Source organism: Bufo bufo, chromosome 3 (genome assembly GCF_905171765.1).
Source record: "Bufo bufo chromosome 3, aBufBuf1.1, whole genome shotgun sequence".
In the NCBI taxonomy this organism is placed as follows: domain Eukaryota; kingdom Metazoa; phylum Chordata; class Amphibia; order Anura; family Bufonidae; genus Bufo; species Bufo bufo.
In genome coordinates, this window is record NC_053391.1 from 27,014,897 (window position 1) to 27,042,358 (window position 27,462).

The window sequence follows — 27,462 nt, forward strand, 5'->3', positions numbered from 1 at the left end:
TCTGTCAAGTGATCCTCAGGTCCTAATAGGGCATTCAAGATAGGTGCTGGACCTGAGGTGTGTGTTGCGTATTTGATTGGAGGGAGGGATTGCTGAGGAGTAGAATCTCATATCCAGATAGTCTCTGTGCGGACATGTGCTGTGTGTGTATCCCTTTGAGAAGGCCTACTACATCATGTGTGGTGTACAGGATAGTCTCATGTCCCATTGTGAGTGGCGTTGCAAGCTCAACCATCATAGGACAGGTTGCAAGAGATCTCAGACAGGCCGGCATTCCTTGGACAGATGCCAGAACCACCTTTGAGAAAAAAGGCACAAGGACGTAACTTGCCTCCGTGATACTGTGTTAGCACACCCGCCATGGTTTTACAATTTTGTCGAGCATATACGTGGAATGTGAGTTTGTAGTCAGGGAGGCCCAAACCTGGACTTGTCATTAAAGAACATTTCAAATAATCAAATGCATTAAACATTTCTTCAGACCACCTGATGAGATCTGGCATGTCTGCCAGAGTGGCTTGTCTCATTACATTGTCATAGTGGGAGCAATCAGGAATCCATTGTTTGCAGTAGTTTATCATACCAAGGAATGATAGCATTTCTTTCTTGGTGTGCGGGGTGACCAGGCCCGCAACAGACTGGACTCTTTCTGTGCTGATTCTCCTTTCTCCCTTTGTGAGAACAAAGCCCAAGTATTTAACTTGCTTTTTACACCATTTGCATTTTCTTGCGTGACACCTTTTTTCTTTTAAATATTCTTTATTATTTTTCACATAAATTATCATTTGTGTCCACATTCAGACAACCATTTCAACAAAGATAAACCATCTGTTACATTGGCCTCCTCTGACATACTGCACAATAACAAATCATCCACGTATTGCAAGAGTAAAGAACCCTGTGGGAGGGGGTGCCATGGTTTTAAACTGTCTTGGAGGACAATGCTGTACACTACAGTTGAATCAGCATATCCATGGGGCATCCTGCACCAGGTGAGTTGACGACCCTCAAAGGAAAAAGCAAAAAGAGTCTGGTCTACTTTTCAACCGGGATAGAGAAGAAAAGCATTTTTCAAGTCTATCACGCTGAAACAGACAGCATCTGCAGTAAATGGCTGACAGCAACTGAGAAATGTGTCGGCTGTCTCTCTTTACTCACGGTTTTGGCTCCTGAACTTTTGTAACTATGTGTGGGGGTCTGTATCTTCCTGATCTCAAAGCATCCCACTACCTCCTTCTCATATAAATGTTTCTAAAAGTCTTGTATTTTGTCTGAGGTCCATGAGAAAACACCCTGCTTTACAATCAACACGAGATTGGGAAAGAGAACTAGGCTGTCACTATTTGCAGCCTGTAGTCCCTAATTGGGAGGGGGGAAACTCACACTTAAGATTTTCCTCCACCCACAGTAAGAAAATTCACCAAATGACAGAGTGGTAATATTACAGTGAGATATGTTCTTACACTTACCACCAGAAAAATAGCTCTCACACAAACAGATGAATCTTAACACTCTATGTATCTTATACTCTAAATATAGGTATGCGTCAAACCAAGGTAGGTCAGTCTCCCTGAGACTGTTCTCTTACATGTACCCCTGGTACTAAAAAATCTCTGTCGACAGTTAGATAAAGTAAATAGATCTCCCGGAGATCTTATTGTCACGGCTGTATGTGAGCAACAAGAGCATGCACAGAATATAGAGCTACTGACCGGACCCAAACTATAGAGGATAAAGGGTGACCTCTGTCAGACCCTCAAAGCTCTCCCTATGCTGCTAAGCCATGCCCGGATCCAAAATGGTGGAACGAGGCATGCCCGCGTACCTAAGACTGATGACCACTGTAACCCCTACAATAGTGGAAGGGGCACGGCCACCGGTGCCCTGCTCAGTATATGGAGGGAACCGTGGTTGCCTCGGATCCAGTCAGAAAACACACAGATACACTACAATGTCTGCACACTTAGCTGAAGGAGCTGCAGCCGCAGTGAAGACGGATCCAAAGACAGCTGGCAATATCCGGAGTACTTGCTGCAGCAGAACACAGGTCCAGTGAAAGGATAGCATACAAGGGAAGATACTCAAGCAAGAGCTACAACTCAAATGAGAAATATAATCCACACCCTACAAAAGGAGGAGGGGTGATTTAAAGGCAGGGAAAATCAAACGCAGGAGGAACAGCTGGGAGGAAGGAAACAGAAAGTAAAGAGCTCATCACAGGGGCGGAGAAACAGAGCATTGAGAACTCCTCCAAGCTCTAGTAGTGACATCATCACAGGGGTGGAGAAACAGAGCTGTGAGAACGTCTCAAAGCTCTGGTAGTGACAGTACCCCACCCCCCCTCTACGGGTGGACTCCGGACACCCAGGACCCACCTTCTCAGGATGAGCCCTATGAAATGCCCTGATGAGGCGTGTGGCTTTAATGTCCGACACCGGAACCCACATCCTCTCCTCAGGACCATAACCCTTCCAATGAACGAGGTACTGAAGAGAACCGCGGACAATGCGAGAGTCCACAATTCTGGAAACCTCAAACTCCAGATTGCCATCAACCAAGATCGGAGGAGGAGGCAAAGAGGAGGGTACCGTGGGCTGGACATATGGTTTTAAGAGAGATCTGTGAAATACATTATGTATCTTCCAAACCCGTGGAAGATCAAGACGGAAGGCAACAGGATTGATGACTGACAAGATTTGATAAGGCCCAATAAACTTGGGACCCAATTTCCAGGAGGGAACCTTCAGTTTAATATTTCTTGTAGACAACCACACCAGATCACCCACATTCAGGTACGGACCAGGCACACGTCTCTTATCAGCCACACGCTTATACTTCTCACTCATCTTTCTAAGATTACTCTGAATCTTTTGCCAAATGGCAGACAAAGACGAGGAAAATCTCACCTCCTCAGGTAAACCAGAAAGAGCCCCTCCCGAGAATGTCCCAAACTGCGAATGGAACCCATATGCACCAAAGAATGGTGACTTATCAGAAGATTCCTGACGACGGTTGTTCAGAGCAAACTCAGCAAGAGGGAGAAATGAACACCAATCCTCCTGGTTCTCTGCCACAAAACAGCGCAAATATGTCTCCAGATTCTGATTGAGGCGCTCAGTCTGACCATTCGACTGCGGGTGAAAAGCAGAAGAGAAGGACAGCCGAACCCCCAGGCGAGAACAGAAAGCCTTCCAGAATCTGGACACAAACTGCGTGCCTCTATCGGAAATAATATCAGAGGGAATGCCATGCAATTTAACAATATGGTCGACAAAAGCTTGCGCCAACGTTTTAGCATTGGGTAAACCAGGGAAAGGTACGAAATGAGCCATCTTGCTAAAACGGTCCACCACCACCAGGATCACCGACTTCCCTGAGGAACGAGGAAGATCCGTGACAAAGTCCATGGACAGGTGTGTCCAAGGACGGGAAGGTATGGGTAACGGGAGAAGGGAACCTGAAGGCCGTGAACGAGGGACCTTAGCGTGAGCGCACGTCTCACAAGCAGCCACAAAACCATCCACCGACTTACGAAGAGCCGGCCACCAAAATCTCTGAGCAATGAGATCTACCGTGGCTCTACTCCCGGGGTGACCAGCAAGAACAGTATCATGATGCTCCTTGAAGAGTTTGTGACGTAGCTCAGGAGTTACAAACAACTTCCCAGAAGGACAACGGGCAGGTGCCTCAGTCTGGGCAGCCTGGACCTCGGCCTCCAAATCAGAATATAGAGCAGAAACAACTACCCCCTCCGCCAAAATGGGACCCGGGTCCTCGGAGTTTCCTCCTCCCGGAAAACAGCGAGAGAGAGCATCAGCCTTCACATTTTTGATCCCAGGGCGGAATGTAACGACAAAATTGAATCTGGAGAAGAACAGAGACCATCTGGCCTGTCTCGGATTCATACGCCTGGCCGACTCCAAGTATGCCAGATTCTTATGGTCGGTAAAAACGGTGATAGGGTGCCTGGCCCCCTCCAACCAATGGCGCCATTCCTCGAAAGCCAACTTGATGGCCAACAACTCCCTATTTCCCACATCATAGTTTTTCTCTGCCGGGGAGAGTTTTTTAGAGAAAAAGGCACAGGGTCGCCATTTGGCAGGAGAAGGGCCTTGGGACAAAACCGCACCCACACCCACCTCGGAAGCATCCACCTCAACAATAAAAGGTAAGGAAACATCGGGATGCACCAAGACGGGAGCAGATGCAAAACTCTCTTTAATCTTAGAAAAATCTGCAAGCGCCTCCTCCGACCAAGAGGAAAAATCCGCCCCCTTTTTTGTCATGTCAGTGAGGGGTTCGACAACAGAGGAATAATTCAAAATGAACTTTCTGTAATAGTTCGCAAAACCCAGAAAGCGCATCAATGCCTTCTGATTCTCAGGAAGCTCCCACTCAAGTACAGCACGGACCTTCTCCGGATCCATGCGAAAACCAGAAGCAGAGAGGAGAAAACCCAGAAATTGAATCTCCGATACCATAAAAAGACACACCATCAAGATACACCAATACAAATTTCCCCATTAAATGGTAGAAAATACTGTTAACAAAATGCTGAAAGACGGCCGGAGCATTCATCAGGCCGAAAGGCATAACGAGACTCTCGAAATGCCCGTTAAGGGTATTAAAGGCCGTTTTCCATTCATCCCCCTCTCTGACCCTGACCAGGTTGTACGCGCCTCTCAAATCCAATTTGGAAAAAACCTTGGCCCCAACAATTTGGTTAAAGATGGTCCGGGATCAGAGAAAGGTGATAGGGATCGTGAATCGTGATACGGTTCAGCTCCCTAAAATCTAGGCAAGGTCTCAGAGAGCCATCTTTTTTTTTAACAAAAAAATAACCAGCGGCAACAGGTGATTTTGAGGGACGAATATGCCCCTTATCGAGACTCTCGGAGATATAGGTTTGCATTGCGATTCTTTCCGGTTGTGAGAGATTGTAGAGGCGAGCTTTTGGCAGCTTGGCGCCGGGAATGAGGTTAATGGGACAGTCAAACTCCCGGTGAGGAGGTAGCTCCTGAACACCGCTCTCGGAAAACACGTCCGAGAAATCAGAGAGAAATGATGGCACAGTTTTAGTAGACACCTCTGCAAAAGTCGCTGTGAGACAATTCTCTCTACAAAAGTCACTCCACTCATTTATTTGCCTTCCTTGCCAATCAATAGTGGGGTTATGTCTAGTGAGCCAGGGTAACCCCAAAACTAGAGGAGAAGGCAATCCGTTAAGGACAAAACAAGATATATCCTCCACATGAGTGTCACCTACAGCTAACCGGATATTGTGATCAATGCCCTTCAGAGATCTCTGTGAGAGTGGAGCAGAGTCAATAGCAAAGGGGCAAGTCGACCTAGCTGCATGGGCTCATCCTCAGAGGGGACCGAGACAGGATGAGGCCCCTGCACACTGAATGAGTCCGCACCACTGCCCCTAGACTGACAATGGCTGGACAGACAGGTCTCGTTTCTTTCTCTTAGACGCCTGTCAAGGCGTACCGCCAATGACATGGCAGACTCTAAGGACGTTGGTCTCTTATGGAAAGCAAACGCATCTTTCAATCTCTCTGAGAGACCATGACAGAACTGTCTCCGGAGTGCAGCATCATTCCAACCTGAATCAGCTGCCCATCCTCCGAAATTCAGAACAATAAAGCTCCGCAGACAGTTTGCTCTGGCATAAAAAACGTAAGTTAGATTCGGCCAGAGCAACACGATCCTAGTCATCATATATCTGCCCCAGGGCCACAAAAAATCCTTCCACGGATCGAAGGGAGGGATCCCCTGATGGCAGCGAAAAATCCCAAGTCTGAGCATTACCCCTGAGCAGGGAGATGGCAATCCTCACCCTCTGCTCCTCATTACCAGAGGAATGGGGACACAAGCAAAAATGGAGTTTGCATGCCTCTCTGAAGCGAACAAAACTCTCACTGCCCCCGGAGAACGTTTCCGGAAGTGAGACCTTTGGCTCGCAACAGACTCCATGGGCCGGAGCAGAGCGCAATGCTTGAAGCTGAGTCATAGATTGACGGATATCCGCTACGTCCAAAGAAAGACCCTGCATGCGGTCAACCAGGCCAGAAAGCGGATCCATGTCAAAAAAGACAGTTTTGGTGGATTATAATGTCACGGCTGTATGTGAGCAACAAGAGCATGCACAGAAAATAGAGCTACTGACAGGACCCAAACTAGGGAGGGATAAAGGGTGACCCCTGTCAGACCCTCAAAGCTCTCCCTAAGCTGCGAAGCCCATGGCTGGATCCAAATGGTGGAACGAGGCATGCCCGCGTACCTAAGACTGATGACCACTGTAACCCCTACAATAGTGGAAGGGGCACGGCCACCGGTGCCCTGCTCAGTATATGGAGGGAACCGTGGTTGCCTCGGATCCAGTCAGAAAACACACAGATACACTACAATGTCTGCACACTTAGCTGAAGGAGCTGCAGCCGCAGTGAAGACGGATCCAAAGACAGCTGGCAATATCCGGAGTACTTGCTGCAGCAGAACACAGGTCCAGTGAAAGGATAGCATACAAGGGAAGATACTCAAGCAAGAGCTACAACTCAAATGAGAAATATAATCCACACCCTACAAAAGGAGGAGGGGTGATTTAAAGGCAGGGAAAATCAAACGCAGGAGGAACAGCTGAGAGGAAGGAAACAGAAAGTAAAGAGCTCATCACAGGGGCGGAGAAACAGAGCAGTGAGAACTCCTCCAAGCTCTAGTAGTGACATCATCACAGGGGTGGAGAAACAGAGCTGTGAGAACGTCTCAAAGCTCTGGTAGTGACACCTATGGTGTGTCCCTGACACAAACCAACTTACGGATAGATCTCCCTGAGACTCTATGCCGTGCATGGCACTCCAAGTGCCGGCCTTATTCATGAAAGTACTCCAAGTACTTATTATAAACTCCCGTAGTTTATTTTTAAGGCTTAACAATGTATCCCGGATACATAATAAAAACTCACGGGTAGAGATGTGGCCAGTGCCCTCGGACCAGGCAGTGGACAAAAGGGATGTCTCTCTTACCGGACACGAGGATGGCCTTCTCTATCCGGACAGAGCCCCCAAACTGAAAGGATTTGGACCTTTCTGGATCTCTATGACCACCTTGGTTTGATGTTTCTCAGTTGGCAATAATAGACACACACAAGTATTACTGAGAAACATTCTAACTTTAATATGCTATAGCTTGGCCTTATATAGGCAGTAGAAAAGTTTGCATAACAACAGCGTTGAACCAATCATAAAAGATAAACATTGGTGCTCATACAGATACTACCGGAACATCCTTTTATGGTATGTAATACATCACATATAAGAATGTACGCAGTTGTGCCGAATGACCCTGAATGAAACTAGAACATTTGTTCTAGTTCTAGGATATTCCCAGAATCTGTCCTGGGACAGATAAGGAAACCTAACTCACAGCGGGGGGGATGTGAAACAGTGCGTGGGTGAGATATCATAACAATTCTGTACATGGAAGAGAAGACTAGATGGAGTCACATTTCCCTTCATGGATAATTAGGGGCAGAACTATTAAATATAATCAGATTTATTAACGATCTTTAAATCTACTTTAAATCCTTTACCTGTTGGATGTTCTTCTATTTTAGTCACTTGACAATTATCTTTCTTATGAAGCAAAATAATCAATCCACCTCTTCACTAGTTACACGGATCCCCCTGGCAGAGCTCACCCACATCTGACATAATGTATCCATTTCTTTCTTATTCAAATATTTATCCTATAATAATGTATATGTGCTCCCATTCTATTTAAATGCCTTAGTATTTTGTCCCTCTTAATAGGAGTAGATAAACCTTTAATATTCCAGGATATTATTCCTATCAGTCCCAAAGTCACACATAAGTTGTATGTTCTTTAGAATCATCCAGAATTGAAGATCTCATAATAACCATTAATATAAGCTTTCCTAACCTTCCTTTACAATCATCTATCTCCTCAAAATACAATTATAACATATCAAATACCCTCTATAAAGAAATCCCTTAATTTTGCAGGAGCATGAGATATAACAAAGAGAGCAAGAAAAGAAGATAAAAACTAAAACACAACTCTGTGTTAAAAACTCCTTTAAGTATGTATTATTCCTCCTCAAATCCAACATGGTGTATAGTATAACTCCCATAATCCTTAAGTGTTCAAAAAAAACATGTGATCGGTCCCTGACTAATATATATTATTCATACCATTATATATTGTGCCTTTCATACACAAAAAAAACTATCCCTTCCCCATGCCATTTAGGTATACATTAATTATAGATGTATACCTAAAAACTCTACAAATTTCTTAGCCTCCTTTTACAAAAAAAAACAACCATTTTTAACTAAATTCTTCTGCAGCTCTGGATATCGGAGAGAAAATTTCACATTTTGCTAAACCAAAATGAGATTAGATTAGAAAGTCTTCTCTTTGATGAGAGCAAAGTGAGAAAGTTAGAAAAAAATAAATAAATTGTCCCTCGAACAGCAATTCCCTAGATTGCCATATGTTTTAAATAATGTTTGTTTATGGCTATAATCCATCAACTTGGCTATCACTGTTCTTGGCCGTTTTTCTGTCTTGGATACCTCTTAATGGGCTTAACCTATAAACTCGCTCAAGAACCTTGTACAATACCAATTTCTTGGGAATCTAAACAGCAACCAAATCCTTTAGGGCATTATTATTATATATTTCTGGAATACCTATTCTTCTTACATTATTTCTCCTTGTCCGATTTTCCAAATCATTTGCTTTTTCTTTCATCCCCTCATTTGCTTTATTGACTTCTTGCAATTTTACATGTAAGGATTCCAGTCCATCTTCCACAAATAATAATTTATGTTTAAATTCCTCCACCTTGTCTAAATGTATCTTATCTTCTTCTACGTCCTGTTTAATCTTTTCTTGCAATATCTTTTCCACAATTTCTGGTAAGGAAGGCACTAAGTCTTTTGTTACGGCTTTAGCCAAAGAGGAATTTCAAAAGGAGGGTTTATCTTCATCTCATCCATCTCCATCTCCAGCACATCCACAAACAAAGGGGGGCATGGCTGGAAGATGGCTTTGTTCTGTTCTATTTTCCATAGACTTTCAGCTGACACTGATGATGCAAAAACAGCACCAAATATTACAGTTGCAGAAGCAACATTTAAACTGCAAAAGTTTACAAAAAGGTCATTGAAACCCTTAGAGTGATTTCATCCATAGTGTTTTTATTTAATTATTCATTTTTCTTAAGCATTTTGTTGGTGCTTTTGACATTTTATGGAAAAAAATAACTATTGCCAAATGTTTGCTGCATGATAATAAAAAAATATAAAGTATATTGCATTTTTTGTGATGGCTTTATTCATTTTTGCTGTGTAGTTTGAGTTCATGGTATAATTTCCACAATGCAGCTTGCTCTGGATATCTTGTTCTGCTCCACAGATCAACTAGCGCTCTTCCCTGGTAATCCTTCACATCCTCACTACACCAGATGACCCTCCCCTATTCCCCAAATAGCAATAGATAGGCGGTTAGCCCTGTGGGGCAGCCTTCCTAAATAATTTATATGTGGGCATGTCTCTTCTAACAAACTACAAAAACAGTGCAGCCATGTAACAGTATGGATTATAGTACAGTATTACAGCACACAACTATAACTTGCAATATCACAGGCTGTGATTGTAATATAATATACAGTCGTGGCCAAAAGTTTTCAGAATGACATAAATATTGGAAATTGGAAAAGTAGCTGCTTAAGTTTTTATAATAGCAATTTGCATATACTCCAGAATGTTATGAAGAGTGATCAGATGAATTGCATAGTCCTTCTTTGCCATGAAAATTAACTTAATCCCAAAAAAAAACTTTCCACTGCATTTCATTGCTGTCATTAAAGAACCTGCTGAGATCATTTCAGTAATCGTCTTGTTAACTCAGGTGAGAATGTTGACGAGCACAAGGCTGGATATCATTATGTCAGGCTGATTGGGTTAAAATGACAGACTTGACATGTTAAAAGGAGGATGATGCTTGAAATCATTGTTCTTCTATTGTTAACCATGGTGACCTGCAAAGAAACACGTGCAGCCATCATTGCGTTGCATAAAAATGGCTTCACAGGCAAGGATATTGTGGCTACTAAGATTGCACCTCAATCAACAATTTATAGGATCATCAAGAACTTCAAGGAAAGAGGTTCAATTCTTGTTATGAAGGCTTCAGGGCGTCCAGGAAAGTCCAGCAAGCGCCAGGATCGTCTCCTAAAGAGGATTCAGCTGCGGGATCGGAGTGCCACCAGTGCTGAGCTTGCTCAGGAATGGCAGCAGGCAGGTGTGAGCGCATCTGCACGCACAGTGAGGCGAAGACTTTTGGAAGATGGCCTGGTGTCAAGAAGGCCAGCAAAGAAGCCACTTCTCTCCAAAAAAAACATCAGGGACAGATTGATCTTCTGCAGAAAGTATGGTGAATGGACTGCTGAGGACTGGGGCAAAGTCATATTCTCCGATGAAGCCTCTTTCCAATTGTTTGGGGCATCTGGAAAAAGGCTTGTCCGGAGAAGAAAAGGTGAGCGCTACCATCAGTCCTGTGTCATGCCAACAGTAAAGCATCCTGAGACCATTCATGTGTGGGGTTGCTTCTCATCCAAGGGAGTGGGCTCACTCACAATTTTGCCCAAAAACACAGCCATGAATAAAGAATGGTACCAAAACACCCTCCAACATCAACTTCTTCCAACAATCCAACAACAATTTGGTGAAGACCTATGCATTTTCCAGCACGATGGAGCACCGTGCCATAAGGCAAAGGTGATAAATAAGTGGCTCGGGGACTAAAACGTTGACATTTTGGGTCCATGGCCTGGAAACTCCCCAGATCTTAATCCCATTGAGAACTTGTGGTCAATCCTCAAGAGGCGGGTGGACAAACAAAAACCCACTAATTCTGACAAACTCCAAGAAGTGATTATGAAAGAATGGGTTGCTATCAGTCAGGAATTGGCCCAGAAGTTGATTGAGAGCATGCCCAGTCGAATTGCAGAGGTCCTGAAAAAGAAGGGCCAACACTGCAAATACTGACTCTTTGCATAAATGTCATGTAATTGTTGATAAAAGCCTTTTAAACGTATGAAGTGCGTGTAATTATATTTCACTACATCACAGAAACAACTGAAACAAAGATCTAAAAGCAGTTTAGCAGCAAACTTTGTGAAAACTAATATTTGTGTCATTCTCAAAACTTTTGGCCACGACTGTACAAGTTAATAGATCGTTGTATGTTGCCCCAATGGTCTACTTTCATAGACAATGGTGGGATCCACAGCTGACATACACAAACAGCATAGCTACATACACCCGATGACTCATACACTAAAGATAAGTGAACCATTTCATCATGAACCAGGTTTGTTACAAACTTTGCAAATTTTTGGCTGACAAACAAATCAAAACTTTTTCAGGTTTGTTTTGGACAAATCCAGTAAAACAGTGCATAGCACCATTTTACTGAACATGTCAGTGGGAAAAAGCACTAGCGAATAAGAAGAAGGATGCTCACATGATCCTGAGAAGATGAGTCAATCAGTGCTGCAGCGGGCAGAGAGGTGCTCTAGCAGAACAAGAAGAATGCCATTCTATGTTCGGCTGTGAAATATGGTGTTTAGGTGTTACAGTTTCTGCCAGAAATACAATCTTTGGTAGTCAGGAACATTCAAAAGTCCAAATCAAGGTTGTATTCTACTGCCAGGGGACAGTGAAGGTCTCCTCATGATGCTGTCACATCACCATTCTGTGGGCGTCTTATGCTGCTGCCACCTCATCATTCTGTGGTCTCCTCATGCTGCTGCCACATCACCACTCTGTCACTGGGTCCCTTTGTGGTCTTCTAATGATGCTGCCACATCACCACTCTGTGTTCTCCCCATGCTGCTGCCACCTCCCCACTCTGCCACTGAGGCCACTCTGTGGTCTCCTCATGCTGCTGCCACCTCACCACTCTGTAGTCTCCTCATGCTGCTGCCACCTCACCACTATGTCACTGGGCCACTCTGTGGTCTCCTCATGCTGCTGCTGCCTCCCCACTATGTCACTGGGCCACTCTGTGTTCTCCTGTTGCTGCCACCTTATCACTCTGTGGTCTCCTAATGCTGCTGTTACATCAACACTATGTCACTGGGGCACTCTGTGGTCTCTTAATGCTGCTGCCACCTCCCCACTCTGTCACTGGGCTACTCTGTGTTCTCTTACTGCTGCTGCCACCTTATTACTCTGTGGTTTCCTCATGCTGATGCCACCTCAACACTATATCACTGGGCCACTCTGGGGTCTTCTCATGCTGCTGCCACATCACCACTCTGTGGTCTCCTCATGCTACTGCCACATCAACACTATGTCACTGGGCCCCTCTGTGGTCTCCTCATGCTGCTGCCACCTCACCACTCTGTGGTCTCCTCATGCTACTGCCACATCAACACTATGTCTCTGGGCCACTTTGTGGTCTCCTCAGGCTGCTGCCACATCACCACTCTGTGGTCTCCTCACGCTGATGCCACCTCAAAACTGTGTCACTAGTCCACTCTGTGGTCTAATCATGCTGCTGCCACCTCACCATTCTGTGGTCTCCTTATGCTTCTGCCACATTACCACTCTGTGGTCTTTTCATGCTGCTGCCACGTCAACACTATGTCACTGAGCCACTCTGTGGTATCCTCATGCTGCTGCCACCTCTCCACTCTGTCAGTGGGCCACTCTGCGGACTTCTCATGCTGCCCTCCCTCCCAACTTTATGACTGGGCCACTATTTTGCCTTTTGGCCTGTTTGACATCATCATTTGATTGACCCTTCTTCTGATGGAAAGGAAGGAAAAATGAGACGCACCATGGATCTTGTCTATGTAGCAACTCTAAGGCCTGTATGACATGGTCCCTATTTTGCATCAGAATTGGCTTATGATTTGGTAGTCAAAAGCAAGAGTGGGTATAAAACACAGAAGACATGCAAATATTCCATTCACTTGTCATCTCTGTTTTGGATCCACTCCTGTTTTGTTTTTTTGCTTTAGCAACACTGATGGATTACTGACAAAATGCTGACAGAGTGAAGGCGGATGCTCAACAGACAGGATCCGTTTTTGGGGATTATTGTTCTGACAGATCAGAGAAAGGGCAAAATAATTAGTGACGTCAACACAAACTTACTCCTAACACCCTTTCCACTGTCAGGGGGGCTCTACTTGTAAAAGCATTTTATAGAACAGGTTCTGTAGATATCTATGTGGAATCAGCTGATGACGTGTAAAAGTAGTGCGCTCTTTCACTCTGTAGTAGGATCTTGGGCCTTTGCACAATTCTTTATACCTTGTGCTAACATTGACATGTAAGACTGGGTTCACACTTGAGTTATTTGGTCAATTTTGGCCCCATAACTGCCCAAATAAGTGAAGTGTGCAGTGATTCTAAGAGCGATGCCTGTCATCTTAGTGTCATACTGATTTACAGTATTGTTTTACTACCACAGCAGACTCTTTATGGGTGTTACTGCAAGGAACAGTGTTCTAAATCACTACAGTCAGGTACATAAATATTGGGACATGGACACAATTCTAACATTTTTGGCTCTATACACCTCCACAATGGATTTGAAATGAAACAAACAAGATGTGCTTTAACTGCAGACTGTCAGCTTTAATTTGAGGGTATTTACATCCAAATCAGGTGAACGGTGTAGGAATTACAACAGTTTGCATATGTGCCTCCCACTTGTTAAGGAACCAAAAGTTGTGGGACAGAATAATAATCATAAATCAAACTTTCACTTTTTAATACTTGGTTTCAAATCCTTTGCAGACAATTACGGCCTGAAGTCTGGAACGCATAGACATCACCAGACGCTGGGTTTCATCCCTGGTGATGCTCTGCCAGGCCTCTACTGCAACTGTCTTCAGTTCCTGCTTGTTCTTGTGTCATTTTCCCGTCAGTTTTGTCTTCAGCAAGTGAAATGCATGCTCAATCGGATTCAGGTCAGGTGATTGACTTGGCCATTGCATGACATCCCACTTCTTTCCCTTAAAAAACTCTTTGGTTGCTTTTGCAGTATGCTTTGGGTCATTGTCCATCTGCACTGTGAAGCACCATCCAATGAGTTCTGAAGCATTTGGCTGAATATGAGAAGATAATATTGCCCGAAATACTTCAGAATTCATCCTGCTGCTTTTGTCAGCAGTTACATCATCAATAAATACAAAAGAACTAGTTCTATTGGCAGCCATACATGCCCACGCCATGACACTACGGTACCACCACCATGCTTCACTGATGAGGTGGTATGCTTAGGATCATGAGCAGTTACTTTCCTTCTCAATACTCTTCTCTTTCCATCACTCTGGTACACGTTGATCTTGGTCTCATCTGTCCATAGGATGTTGTTCCAGAACTGTGAGGGCTTTTTTAGATGTCGTTTGACAAACTCTAATCTGGCCTTCCTGTTTTTGAGGCTTACCAATGGTTTACAGCTTGTGGTGAACCCTCTGTATTCACTCTTGTGAAGTCTTCTCTTGATTGTTGACTTTGACACACATAGACCTACCTCCTGGAGAGTGTTCTTGATCTGGCAAACTGTTGTGAAGGGTGTTTTCTTCACCAGGGAAAGAATTCTTCGGTCATCCACCACAGTTGTTTTCCATGGTCCTCCGGTCTTTTGGTGTTGCTGAGCTCACCGGTGCGTTCCTTCTTTTTTAAGAATGTTCCAAACAATAGTTTTGGCCACACCTAATGCTTTTGCAATCTCTCTGATGGGTTTGTTTTGTTTTTTCAGCCTAATGATGGCTTGCTTTACTGATAGTGACAGCTCTTTGGATCTCATCTTGAGAGTTGACAGCAACAGATTCTAAATGCAAATAGCACACTTGAAATGAACTCTGGACCTTTTATCTGCTCATTGTAATTGGGATAACGAGGGAATAACACACAACTGGCCTTGGAACAGCTGAGAAGCCAATTGTCTCATTACTTTTGGTCCCTTAACAAGTGTGAGGCACATATGCAAACTGTTTGTTTCATTTCAAATCAATTGTGGCGGTGTATAGAGCCCAAAATGTTAGAATGGTGTCAATGTCCCAATATTCATGGACCTGGCTGTATATAGGCTCTCTGCAGCCTTGAAATAACTGTTTTTTAACGTGATTAACCACAAATATATTTGGATCGAATATAATCTTTGTGGAAAATTTGTCGAACCGACAGAATACATTTTTTTTTTAAATTTTCTCATCTCTATTTATAAGGCTGAAAAAGACATCTGTCCGTGCAGTTCAGCCTGTTATCCTGAAAATTGATCCAGAGGAAGGCAAAGAAAGCCTGTGAGGTAGAAGTCAATTTTCCCCACTTTAGGGGAAAAATTCCTACCTGACTCCAATCAGACATTTAGAATAACTCCCTGGATCAACGGCCTATCTCTAGTAGCTATAGTCTATAATAGTATTACACTCCAGAAATACATCCAGGCCCCTTTTGAACTCTTTTAGTGAACTCCCCATCTTCTATGTTTGTGTACAAACCTTCTTTCCTCCAGACGCAGAGGTCCCCTTGTCACAGTCACAGTCCTGGGGATAAATAGATGATGGGAGAGATCTCTATACTAACCTCTGATATATTTATACAGTTTTTACATCTCCCCTCAATCGTCTTTTTTCTAAACTGAATAACCCTAATATTGATAATCTTTTTGTGTCCTGTAGTCCACCCATTCCAGTTATTACTTTAGTTGCCCTCCTCTGAACCCTTTCCAGCTCTGCTATGTCTGCCTTGTTCACAGGAGCCAAGAACTGTACACAGTACTCCATGTGTGATCTGACTAGTGATTTGTTAAGTGGAGGAAAACGAAGTTAGATAAATAGATAAGTACCTTAGAGTGGAAAAAAATGGCAGATGAGGAGCCCAACTATCTGGAAGTATTCATGTTTTACAGAACATCACCACACACTGGAAAATTATCACTTTTTAAAGCTGAGGGGTTAAACATTATTGAGAACTTTAAATATTGCATGAAGGATAATTCTGACCATGCACCTTTGCTGAGTTTAAAATATAGAAAACAAAAGGGCGACCCCAGGGGTGCCACAAAGAAGAGGGGGGGGGGGGGGGAGGGCCCGTGCCCACCCAGTATACCCACAATCACACCCCTGTAGAATAACTCGGCAAAAGCTCCCGAGTGCACATATCAGAAAAAACAGAAAGAAAGGAGCCAAAGCGCCAGATAATGAATGTAATAAATCCTTTATTATAATATGACAAATATAAAATACATATAAAAATGCGGGGGGACAAGAGAAAGAGGGAGCAGGGAGGTGAAAAAGAGCGCCACCCTGGGAGGAACGCTCCGGTCTGGATAGTAAAATATATGAGAGGTCAGCGGGATAAGAGTCTACAATGAACATATCCAACGAATGCGCAAGAATTGGCCTACAGGGATTGCGGAGATGGTGCTCTTGGGATGTAAAGAGGTTGCGTGTAGATACGCATTGACAGCTGTCTCTTTGCGAAAGACATCAGTCCTAAGTCGACCACCGGTATCTCTGAACACTGATACATTCAGAAAGTCTACCCTATGTGTATGGTATGTATAGGTCAACTTTATATTTCTGGAGTTAGTGTTCAGAAGTTTGAAAAAATCGTGAAGTTGTGTCTCCGTGCCCTGCCAGATTAAAAAGACGTTGTCTATGTACCGCGCCCATAAAATGACGCGATCCATGACGACATGTCTATCCGACAGGAACAGGTCCATTTCCCACAGCCCCAGGAACAGGTTGGCATAGGCCGGCGCACACGCCGCCCCCATAGCTGTCCCCTGGAGCTGCAGGAAAAAGGACCCGTTAAAAGAAAATAAATTTCTCGTAAGCACAAATCTAAGGAGTCTAAGCAAAAAGGATGCAAAGTCTCCAGGTAGATTGCTAGCAGAGAGGAAAAACTCCACTGCTTGCAGGCCATCTACATGTTGGATGCTAGTGTAGAGAGACTCTACATCACACGTAACCATGATGTTGTCCTCATCTAGAGTAATCCCCTGTATCCTCTGTAGGAAATCAGAGGTGTCTCTGACATAAGACGGCAGGGTTTCCACAATGGGTTTTAGATGGAAGTCCAATAGTTTACAGATGTATTTTATATTTGTCATATTATAATAAAGGATTTATTACATTCATTATCTGGCGCTTTGGTTCCTTCTTTCTGTTTTTTCTGATATGAGTTTAAAATATGTAGAATGATTTTGTGGGAAATAGATTTTTTTTATTTGAAAACCCATATGTTGGGCGATTTATCAAATGTGGTGTAAAGGAAAACTGGCCTGGTCGCCGGTCAGATTCCACCTTTCATTTTCCAAAGAGGCTATGAAAAATGAAAGGTTAAATCTGATTGGTTGCCTTTACACCAGTTTTATTAAATCTCCCCCATTGTCTGAATATATATATTTTTTATTCAAATAATGTTTCATTGATACATAAACGGTGTAAGTATACATACAGCAAAGAGTAGGACAGTCAGTCCATCGATACATAGAGATATGAAATATATAAAGCTATAAAATTTTCATATAGAAAAAAGATCTCCACATGATAGTGTACATGATATTATGATCTTATACACTTTGCTAATACCGTGAAGTCCCATAGACTTACAGGTAGCTTTTGAAGTTGATGTTTTTACTGCAAAAACAGCACCAAAATTGTAGTTGAAAAGACATCATTATATCAGTAATGCCTCATTGACACGTCAGTGTTTTGGTCAGTGATTTCCATTAGTGATTGTGAATAGGCCGCAAAGACAAAACTCCTCATGCTTTATGGTAACAATAAAATTTTCCATGAAATGGCGGTAAAAAAAATTCATACCTCATCCAGTTGAGCACGAAGAGGCCACCACAACCATCTTGATTGAACATCCAGGGCAAAATCTTGTGAATGTTGACGTATAACGTGATCAAGCTGGTCGGCATGGTGACATCATACATCCCGTGCATGAGATTTTGCGCAAAATCTTCAATCAAGATGATTATGGCGGCCATTTGCAAATGGATAAGATGAGTATTTTTTTTAAATGACTAACCCCTAAAAGCCCTAATTGTTCATCTCAGATGTCTCAATAAGCAATGAACGTGGCATCTGAGAAATTCAATGACGGGGACGGGCGCAATTGTCATTACGCCAGCTACTTACAAAGAAATGCACTTTGTGACTAAACAATCCGTCAGGAAGGAAATTTTTTTGTGAAATTTGGCGAATCAGCTGAATTGAGTTTTTGTAAACTTCGCTTATCACTAAGGGCTCATTCAGATGACCATATGTTGCATTCACTTCAATGTGGCCCTTTTCTTCTGTTCCACGGCTCCACAAAATAAATAATACATGTTTTATACTTGACAGTGAAAATCAAGATGTGGCCCATTGAAGTCTATGTTACACAAAAATGTGAAATGCAATCCCTTTTTTTGTGAACATGCGGAATTGTCTGCCAAAAAAATGGATCCTCATTTTAGCGGACAGCATACACCCATCTGAATTGTGAGCCAAAACCAGGATTGAAGCCTACACAGAGATAAAGTATAAGAGACAGACCTGCGCCTGTTCTGTGTTTAAAGACGCACCTGGTTTTGGCTCAAAATCAATTATGGAAATCACTAACTGAAAACTGACTCATGCCCACGGCGGATCTGCAAAACACGGATTCTGGCCGTTTGTTTTCCACGTTTTATGGAACATCCAGCCCACAATTAAACAATATCCAAATTTTTGGGTTCTAATTTTTTTGCGGGGGCCGCAGAACGGATGTGTGGATGTGGAGAGCCCAATTGAAGTGAATGAATCTGCATCCGAACCTCAAACAGAGTAGTTATCATGAGGACTCAAACCACGGACATGTACATGTGGCCTTAGGCCAATTTCATCCATAGTGTTTTTATCTAATTATTTGTTTTCTGCAACATGTTGTTGGCAAAAAAGCTGAATCCAAATGTTTTCTACACGATAATAAATAATAATGAAGTACACTACATTTCTTGTGATGTCCATGATTTCTCTTCCAGAATGCAGCATGCTCTAGATTTGGCTTTTTTCTGGTGTCATACCACTGGCTTCTCTTTAAAAAAAACAAAAAAAAACTACCCAGTCAAACTGCTAAAAGGTGTGACAAAGAAAACGCCACTAAAGAAATGCTTCTAAAAAAAGTATGAATTTCATGTTTTTTTTCTAAGTTGCCAAAAACAACCCCCAAAAATTGTGAGAAATAAAGTGTAAATGTAATAGTGCAGTCCTGTGGAATAGCTTGTAAATGTTATTTCTGTTTTTGCTTTATTTTTTACTAAAACCCTGAAATGTTATCTGGGCCAGCAAAATTATCATCTGAATGACTGGAGTAGTAGTGATTGTGAGGCTAATGTCCAGATGAGGATCTCTCACTTTTGTTTTCTGGACAATCACACGTCTCTGTGAATGTGGTAGACGATACACAAGGCGCGGCCTCATCTCCACATTACAGGGCAGCGATGGAGGCATATCCATGGAACTTTCAGTTTCACTCAATGACAGAAAGTAATCCACAATACATCTTCTTTGGATAATCATAAAAAATTAAACACAAGCAAAAATAAACAATCCCCTACCATCTGCCAGAACTTTGGCCGACCCGGAGCAAAATGAGGAGAGAGCAATTACCCACCTAGCAATCAGAAGAAAATGTATTTATTTATTATTTGATAGTATTAAAGGGGTTATCCTGATAAATATAATGATGACCTTTCCTCAGGATAGGTCATCATTATGAGATCGGTGAGGTCTGACTTCTGGCACCCCCACCAATCAGCTGTTACAGGGACCCGCCATGCTCACTGGAGCTCTCGCTCCCTTCATCTCTCAAAGCACGGCACCATACATAGTACAGAGGCTGTGATTAGTAAAGCAGCTTAGCCCATTCACTTCAATAGGGCTGAGATATAGCTAGGCCATGTGATCGATGTAAGGTGACATCACATGGCCTAGGAAGCTGATCATCAAGGGTCCCGGGTATCGGACTCCTGCCGATCAGATATTGATGACCTATCCAGAGCGTAGAAAAATGCAGACGGTATCAGCAGCATCTCACATCATCGACTTTATTAGGACTTCAAAGCAGTAATACAAATGGCAAAGTTTCGGCTGATACACAGCCTTTGTCAAGCCTGTTCACATTGTGTTACATACATCAATTTCTAATAAAAAACAAGTGCGCCACCCCCATCCACACAAATACACCAATGAGAATGTGTGTTCACTTCATCTAATTCACCTATGTGCCTCACCTGAGTCTCCAACAATCCTCCTGAAGGTTAACCCCATAATCACATAACACCTGTAATTACTGATTCTCAAATATAAAACAAAATGACACTTGCCATGTCCGGCGTTCCTTACCGCTCAGTGCGCATGTATACCCATCATTGATGGCCTACGTACTGCGTCCGTCGGTCCGCCCCTAAGCGTCATGTTTCTCCGTCCTCTACTGCCGACATCATCCGGTCGCGACAAGTGCTCCCGATTACCTCATCCTGGCGTCGACGCGCAACGTACTGACCTCACAATGGGCGTCCCAGTGTTACCGCGCAACACACAAAGACACTGAAGGTATCCAGGGATCCATAGGAGTCCCATACCTACAAACTGTGAAAAAATATCATGCGTAAGGGGAACTAGATAATTAATGATCCCTATCCATACAAGTATGGATTATGGGATAGTGCCCCCAGACTGTCCGGGTGATGAATCTACATATTATAATAAAGTCAGATATGTATATGATCAGGGTAACCCCTATATGTTCTAATCTACAGAGGCATAATCTGATGTCGCTATACACACTCCTCATAACCTAATTCTGTCCCCCCAATAACCAAAGCGGGCAGCAACATATCCTGCTTCGCCATTGTCAAAGGACAGAATTGCCGAATCCACTCCCTCAGATAATCACGGATGGGGAAAAGGCCACTGTATGTAAAAACAATACTAGCATTGTACACCCACAAAGAACTCACACAACCCAAACTTAATCTATTGTGGCAACATTGAACTCAATGTTTAATCCATAGGGTTGGAGTGACTTCAGATTGTATATCCATTTGAGTTCTTTTTTTCCTCAAAATCTTCTTCTTGTCCCCTCCCCTTCGGAGATAACCTACCCCATCTATTGCACAAAAACCGTAATTGATTTATGGAATGTCCACACTCAATAAAGTGCTTTGCTACAGGTTTGTCAATCATCCCTTCCCTTTTTGGTATTTTTTGCTTATTGATCCGCTCCCTTAGTTTCATTGTCGTCTCACCAACGTATATAAAACTGCATGGGCACTGTTTCATGTAAATGACATCTCTAGATCTGCATGTATAGTATCATTCAACTTAAAAATTTGGCCGCTGTATGGATGTGGGAAGCTATCACCTCTCATGATGCCACTACAGTTGCAGCATAAGAGACAAGGGAAATTCCCATATTTTTGGGGGGTCAGGAGCAGTTGTCTATCTAGATTTTTTCCTCCAAGATCTGCCTTGACGACTTGATCATGGATGTTGGGGCCCCTTTTGTATGCCATCATGGGAGGTAATTCAAATTTCTTGATAGTGGGCAGGCCACGATGTAGAATTTGCCATTCTTCTCTAAGGATTGTGGCGATTTTACCACTATCTTCACCATAGATGGATACAAAAGGGATCCTCGTCTCAATTCTGCTATGGGAACTCCCATTTACAGTGTCCTTGCGCTCCGTGTCTCTAATCCTCTTCCTAGTGCGTCTAATCAACCTCTTGGGATATCCCCTGTTTGTAAACTTCCTACACATCTCATCAATATGTTTTTCAAAAGTATCATCCTCCGATACAACCCGGTGTACCCGCAACAACTGGCTCCACGGCAGCGAGTCAACCATCTTGTGTGGATGATTACTATCATACATCAACAGTGTATTTTTGTCAGTGGGTTTCTGAAAGAGATCAGTTTTAAGTACCCCATCCTGCAGATACACCCTGACGTCCAGAAACTGCAGCTCCCTGTCTGACATAGTCACAGTGAACTGGAGTCCCCGGACACCAGAGTTCAAATGTTGGCGAAACTCCTCTAGTTCAATGGCGCTACCTACCAAAATCATGAAAATGTCGTCGATGTAGCGCCACCAGCACAGTACTCTCTCATTGAAATTGGAGTGATATACCAGTCGATCCTCGACCTCCGCCATGAAGATGTTAGCGTAGGTCGGGGCCACATTGCACCCCATGGCCACCCCACACTTCTGCTGGTAGAAGGTGTCACCAAAGAGGAAATAATTCCTCCTCAGGACCACCCCCAGGAGGTCGAGGATCAGCCGGCACGCCCCCGGAGAGAGACCTGTGCTAGCCAGGGCCACATCGACGACATTAAGCCCATATGTATGGTCAATAGATTTATATAGTGATACAACATCAAAGCTGACTAGCAAAAACTTCTTAGGTAATCTGATTAATTTGGTCAAAAAGTGACCCGTATCCCTAATGTAGGATGGGGTCGAGGTCGCATGGACATGCAAGATCTTGTCCAGAAAGATGGAGACAGTGTTGAAAATGGAACCCCTGTCCGAAACAATGGGTCGGCCAGGGGGATCCACTAATCTTTTATGGATCTTCGGTAGCACATATGTCACGAGTTAGAGATCCATCGAAAGACCTCTGCGTCATCAAGCAATAAACAAATGTAAATCAGGTACAGACACACAAGAGTTTATTGCACAAACAAAAACCAGGGAAGGCAGCACACACAAAAAATGAACTCTATGTACCGTCAGCACAGTGGGAGAAAACCCCCACTGCGCCACTGTCTAGTAATATTCCAGAGGGGCGTGACTAAGAAACTCCTGGTATTCACTAGGGCCAAAGATGGTAGGGTTAGACTTTGCAGCAGGAAGTTTCCAGGGTCCACTCCAGAGCATGAACTAGACAGTGACAGCAAGAACGAACAGACAACAGGTACCAGAAGGTACAGACGGCACATAGGCAAACATAACATAGACAGGCAATTACAAACAGGGCAACTGATAACACAAGCAGGAGTACATAGCAAGGAAACAGGAGTGACAATGAGCAGAGGAGGACTTGCTCCACCAGAAGTAAACTGCATGGCCTTGCCCATGGCACTCTGCTGCAAAGAAAGGTGCAGCAAGGGCTTGCTGAACAGAATAACCCCTAACGCAGAGACAAAACCCTCCATACGGAGGAACGAATATGAAATAGGGGAAGACAGGTACGAAACAAGGCAGACAAGACAAATCAGGGCAAGAGGCATAAGGACATAATAATAAACACAGGGGAACTCAAACATAACTGGAAACCCTGATAACAGAAACACAGAAGAAAGGACGACAATGAACAAAAAGGCGAACTCACAGAACATAGCCAGACACGGATCCCATGGGTCAGCAGCATGGGTGACAAAGTACAAACCAAGAAAAGGACAAGACAAACACATACTAGAAGAGCTGAACCAGAACTAAGGGAAACTGAGCCAAATATACAGATTCCGTGAGTGCAGCAGAGAGGCCACACCCATGGAGCAGAGAGGATTAACTCCTAATAGGCACACAGGGGAGTTAACCCATAAAGAACCACAAACAACACACAGGAACGGAGCTGCAGCGAGAGCATAGACAGAAGGTCACGACTGTGACAACATATATCACGGGAGTGATGGGCTGGCATGAACTAGACAGTGACAGCAAGAATGAACAGACAACAGGTACCAGAAGGTAAAGACGGCACATAAGCAAACATAACATAGACAGGCAAATACAAACAGGGCAACTGATAACACAAGCAGGAGTACATAGCAAGGAAACAGGAGTGACAATGAGCAGAGGAGGACTTGCTCCACCAGAAGTAAACTGCATGGCCTTGCCCATGGCACTCTGCTGCAAAGAAAGGTGCAGCAAGGGCTTGCTGAACAGAATAACCCCTAACGCAGAGACAGAACCCTCCATACGAAGGAAAGAATATGAAATAGGGGAAGACAGGTAGGAAACAAGGCAGACAAGACAAATCAGGGCAAGAGGCATAAGGACATAATAATAAACACAGGGGAACTCAAACATAACTGGAAACCCTGATAACAGAAACACAGAAGAAAGGACGACAATGAACAAGAAGGCGAACTCACAGAACATAGCCAGACACGGATCCCATGGGTCAGCAGCATGGGAGACAAAGTACAAACCAAGAAAAGGACAAGACAAACACATACTAGAAGAGCTGAACCAGAAATAAGGGAAACTGAGCCAAATATACAGATTCCATGAGTGCAGCAGAGAGGCCACACCCATGGAGCAGAGAGGATTAACTCCTAATAGGCACACAGGGGAGTTAACCCATAAAGAACCACAAACAACACACAGGAACGGAGCTGCAGCGAGAGCATAGACAGAAGGTCCCGACTGTGACAACATATATCACGGGAGTGATGGGATGGCTGACTCGCAAGTAAATACTCAGGTCATCATTGATGATCCCCTCATCCACAGCCTTATCCAACATCACTCCCAAGATACCCGCTAGATCCATTTGGAGATGTAATTTACATGATACAGTGCCCATGCAGTTTTATATACGTTGGTGAGACGACAATGGAACTAAGGGAGCGGATCAATAAGCATAAGAGCACAATAAGGAAAGGGATGATTGACAAACCTGTAGCAAAGCACTTTATTGAGTGTGGACATTCCATAAATCAATTACGGTTTCGTGCAATAGATGGGGATAGGTAATCTCGGAAGGGGAGGGGACAAGAACAAGATTTTGAGGAAAAAAAGAACTCAAATGGATATACAATCTGAAGTCACTTCAACCCTATGGATTAAACATTGAGTTCAATGTTGCCACAATAGATTAAGTTTGGGTTGTGTGATTTCTTTGTGGGTGTACAATGCTAGTATTGTTTTTACATACAGTGGCCTTTTCACCATCCGTGATTATCTGAGGGAGTGGATTCTGCAATTCTGTCCTTTGACAATGGCGGAGCAGGATATGTTGCTGCCTGCTTTGGTTATTGGGGGGACAGAATTAGGTTATGAGGAGTGTGTATAGTGACATCAGATTATGCCTCTGTAGATTAGAACATATAGGGGTTACCCTGATTATATACATATCTGACTTTATTATAATATGTAGATTCATCACCCGGACAGTCTGGGGGCATTATCCCATAATCCATACTTGTATGGATTGGGATCATTGATTATCTAGTTCCCCTTACGCATGTGATTTATCACAGTTTGTAGGTATGGGACTCCTATGGATCCCTGGATACCTTCAGTGTCTTTGTGTGTTGCCGCGGTAACACTGGGACGCCCATTGTGAGGTCAGTAAGTTGCGCGTCGACGCCAGGATAAGGTAATCGGGAGCACTTATCGCGACCGGATGACGTCGGCAGTAGAGGACGGAGCAACATGATGCTTAGGGGCGGACCGACGGACGCAGTACATAGGCCATCAATGATGGGTATACATGCGCACTGAGTGGTAAGGAACTGGGAGATCGGAACTGACAGTTTTTCCACATATCTGTAATATTTTCCACCATATAGCCCATATTTCTCTTGTCCATCCAAAAATAAAACTTTGTAAATAATATTTTCTTGATTTACTATTAATCAATGTATCAAATAACCCATGTTGTTCTAATTCAAAAAGGTCCAAGTCCGATTGTGTTGAAAACGAATATTGTACCTGTAGATACCATAGGAAACACTTATCACCCAACACTAATTCATCTGTGAAAATGACTAAAACTCTGATGTCACTAACACTATGCCCTGTTTCTTCCAGAAATCAGCAGACTGTGATAAACCAGCTTCATATCTATCATTTTCCCACAAAGCAGTAACTGAGAGGAAGCCTCGTATCCACAATTCCATCTTAGGGCAGGTTCACACTTGAATTCCGTTATAGGTTCTGTTGTAACAGTGTTTTAACGGAATTTAACGGAATTATCTGATACAATGCAAAACGGCATTCAATTTTGATCCATCATAATAGAAGTCTATGTGCAAGCATAACGTATCCGTCTGGTTTCCGTTATGCAGGAGGGAAAACAAAGTCCTGTGCCCCAAAGTGTCCAACCCTATCCTAGATTTTTTTTACCTCCCCGAATCAAATCTTAAGTTTCTCTTTCATTTTTCCCCAAAACCCCTGGACTGTTATCTGGGGGAGGGAAGTCGTCATCTGAATGATGGGAGTAGTTGTCATTGTGATGCTAATGTCCAGGTGAGGATCTCTCACTATTGTAATGTGGACAATCACACGTCTCTGTGAATGTGGTAGACAATACACAAGGTGCGGCCTCATCTACACATTACATGGGAGCAATGGAGGCAAATCTTTGAAACTTTTATTTTTATTTAAATTTCACTCAATGATAGTTTTATTTCTTTATCATTTATTAGATTTCATGGTCATTTAAATTGTCCAGAATAGGTCATCAGTATCAGAACGGCTGGGGGTAGATTCCCGGTACCCCCGCCGATCAGCTGTTTAGCTGTTTGAAGAGGGGATGGTTCTCCTTGCGTGAACCGCTTCCTCTTTATTACGCTGTACTTCATCTTGGAAGTGCTTTGTATTAGAAGTACTCGCTCTATTCAAGTGAATGGAGCTAGTACTTGTAATTACACTAACCCGTCGTTCCACTGGAGACAACGTGTAGTGTAATGACCAGGAAGCGACGCTGGCAAGGAGCGGCGCCTCCTCATCTAACAGTTGATCAGCAGGGGTGCTAGGAGTCGGACCCCCACCAATCAGATATTGATAAGCTATCCTAACGATGAATATTATTGGCTGGACAACCCCTTTAAAGAAGAAGCCTACTTTGCTTCATGAGGACACAGCTATTTGTTCTCCTTTTCGCCTTTGCATTTCAAAATGTATAACTTTTAAAAACGTTTTACAATAATTTTGCAATGATTGTTTGGTTTTCCCGTGTTCATTGAGTAGTATTAGTGACATAATAACTATTCTATGAATCAGTGTGGATATAAAAATTGCAAATTGATATAGTTTATATATCTCCTGCACAATAAAACCTTTTAAAAAAAATTTGTACCCCTACATTCGAGGGCCCTTGCTCTATGGTTTATTTTTGTGAGACGAGGTGCAGTTTCCATTGGTGCCATTTTAGGGTAAACACAACTTTTTAATCACTTTTTACTGTGTTTTCTTTTGGGAGTAAAGAAGTGAAAATGGCAATATGGGCATTTTTTCTTTACATTGTTTACATTTGTAATATAAAAAAGCAGTCATTTTATTGTATGGGTCTTGACATGTGAGTGATATCAATTATATACATTGTTTTTTTTGTTACATAACATTATAATTCAGAAAAAGAAGATGAAATCCAGTTTCCCAATAAAGATGGCAGCCTTTACCTCTCAAGCGGTA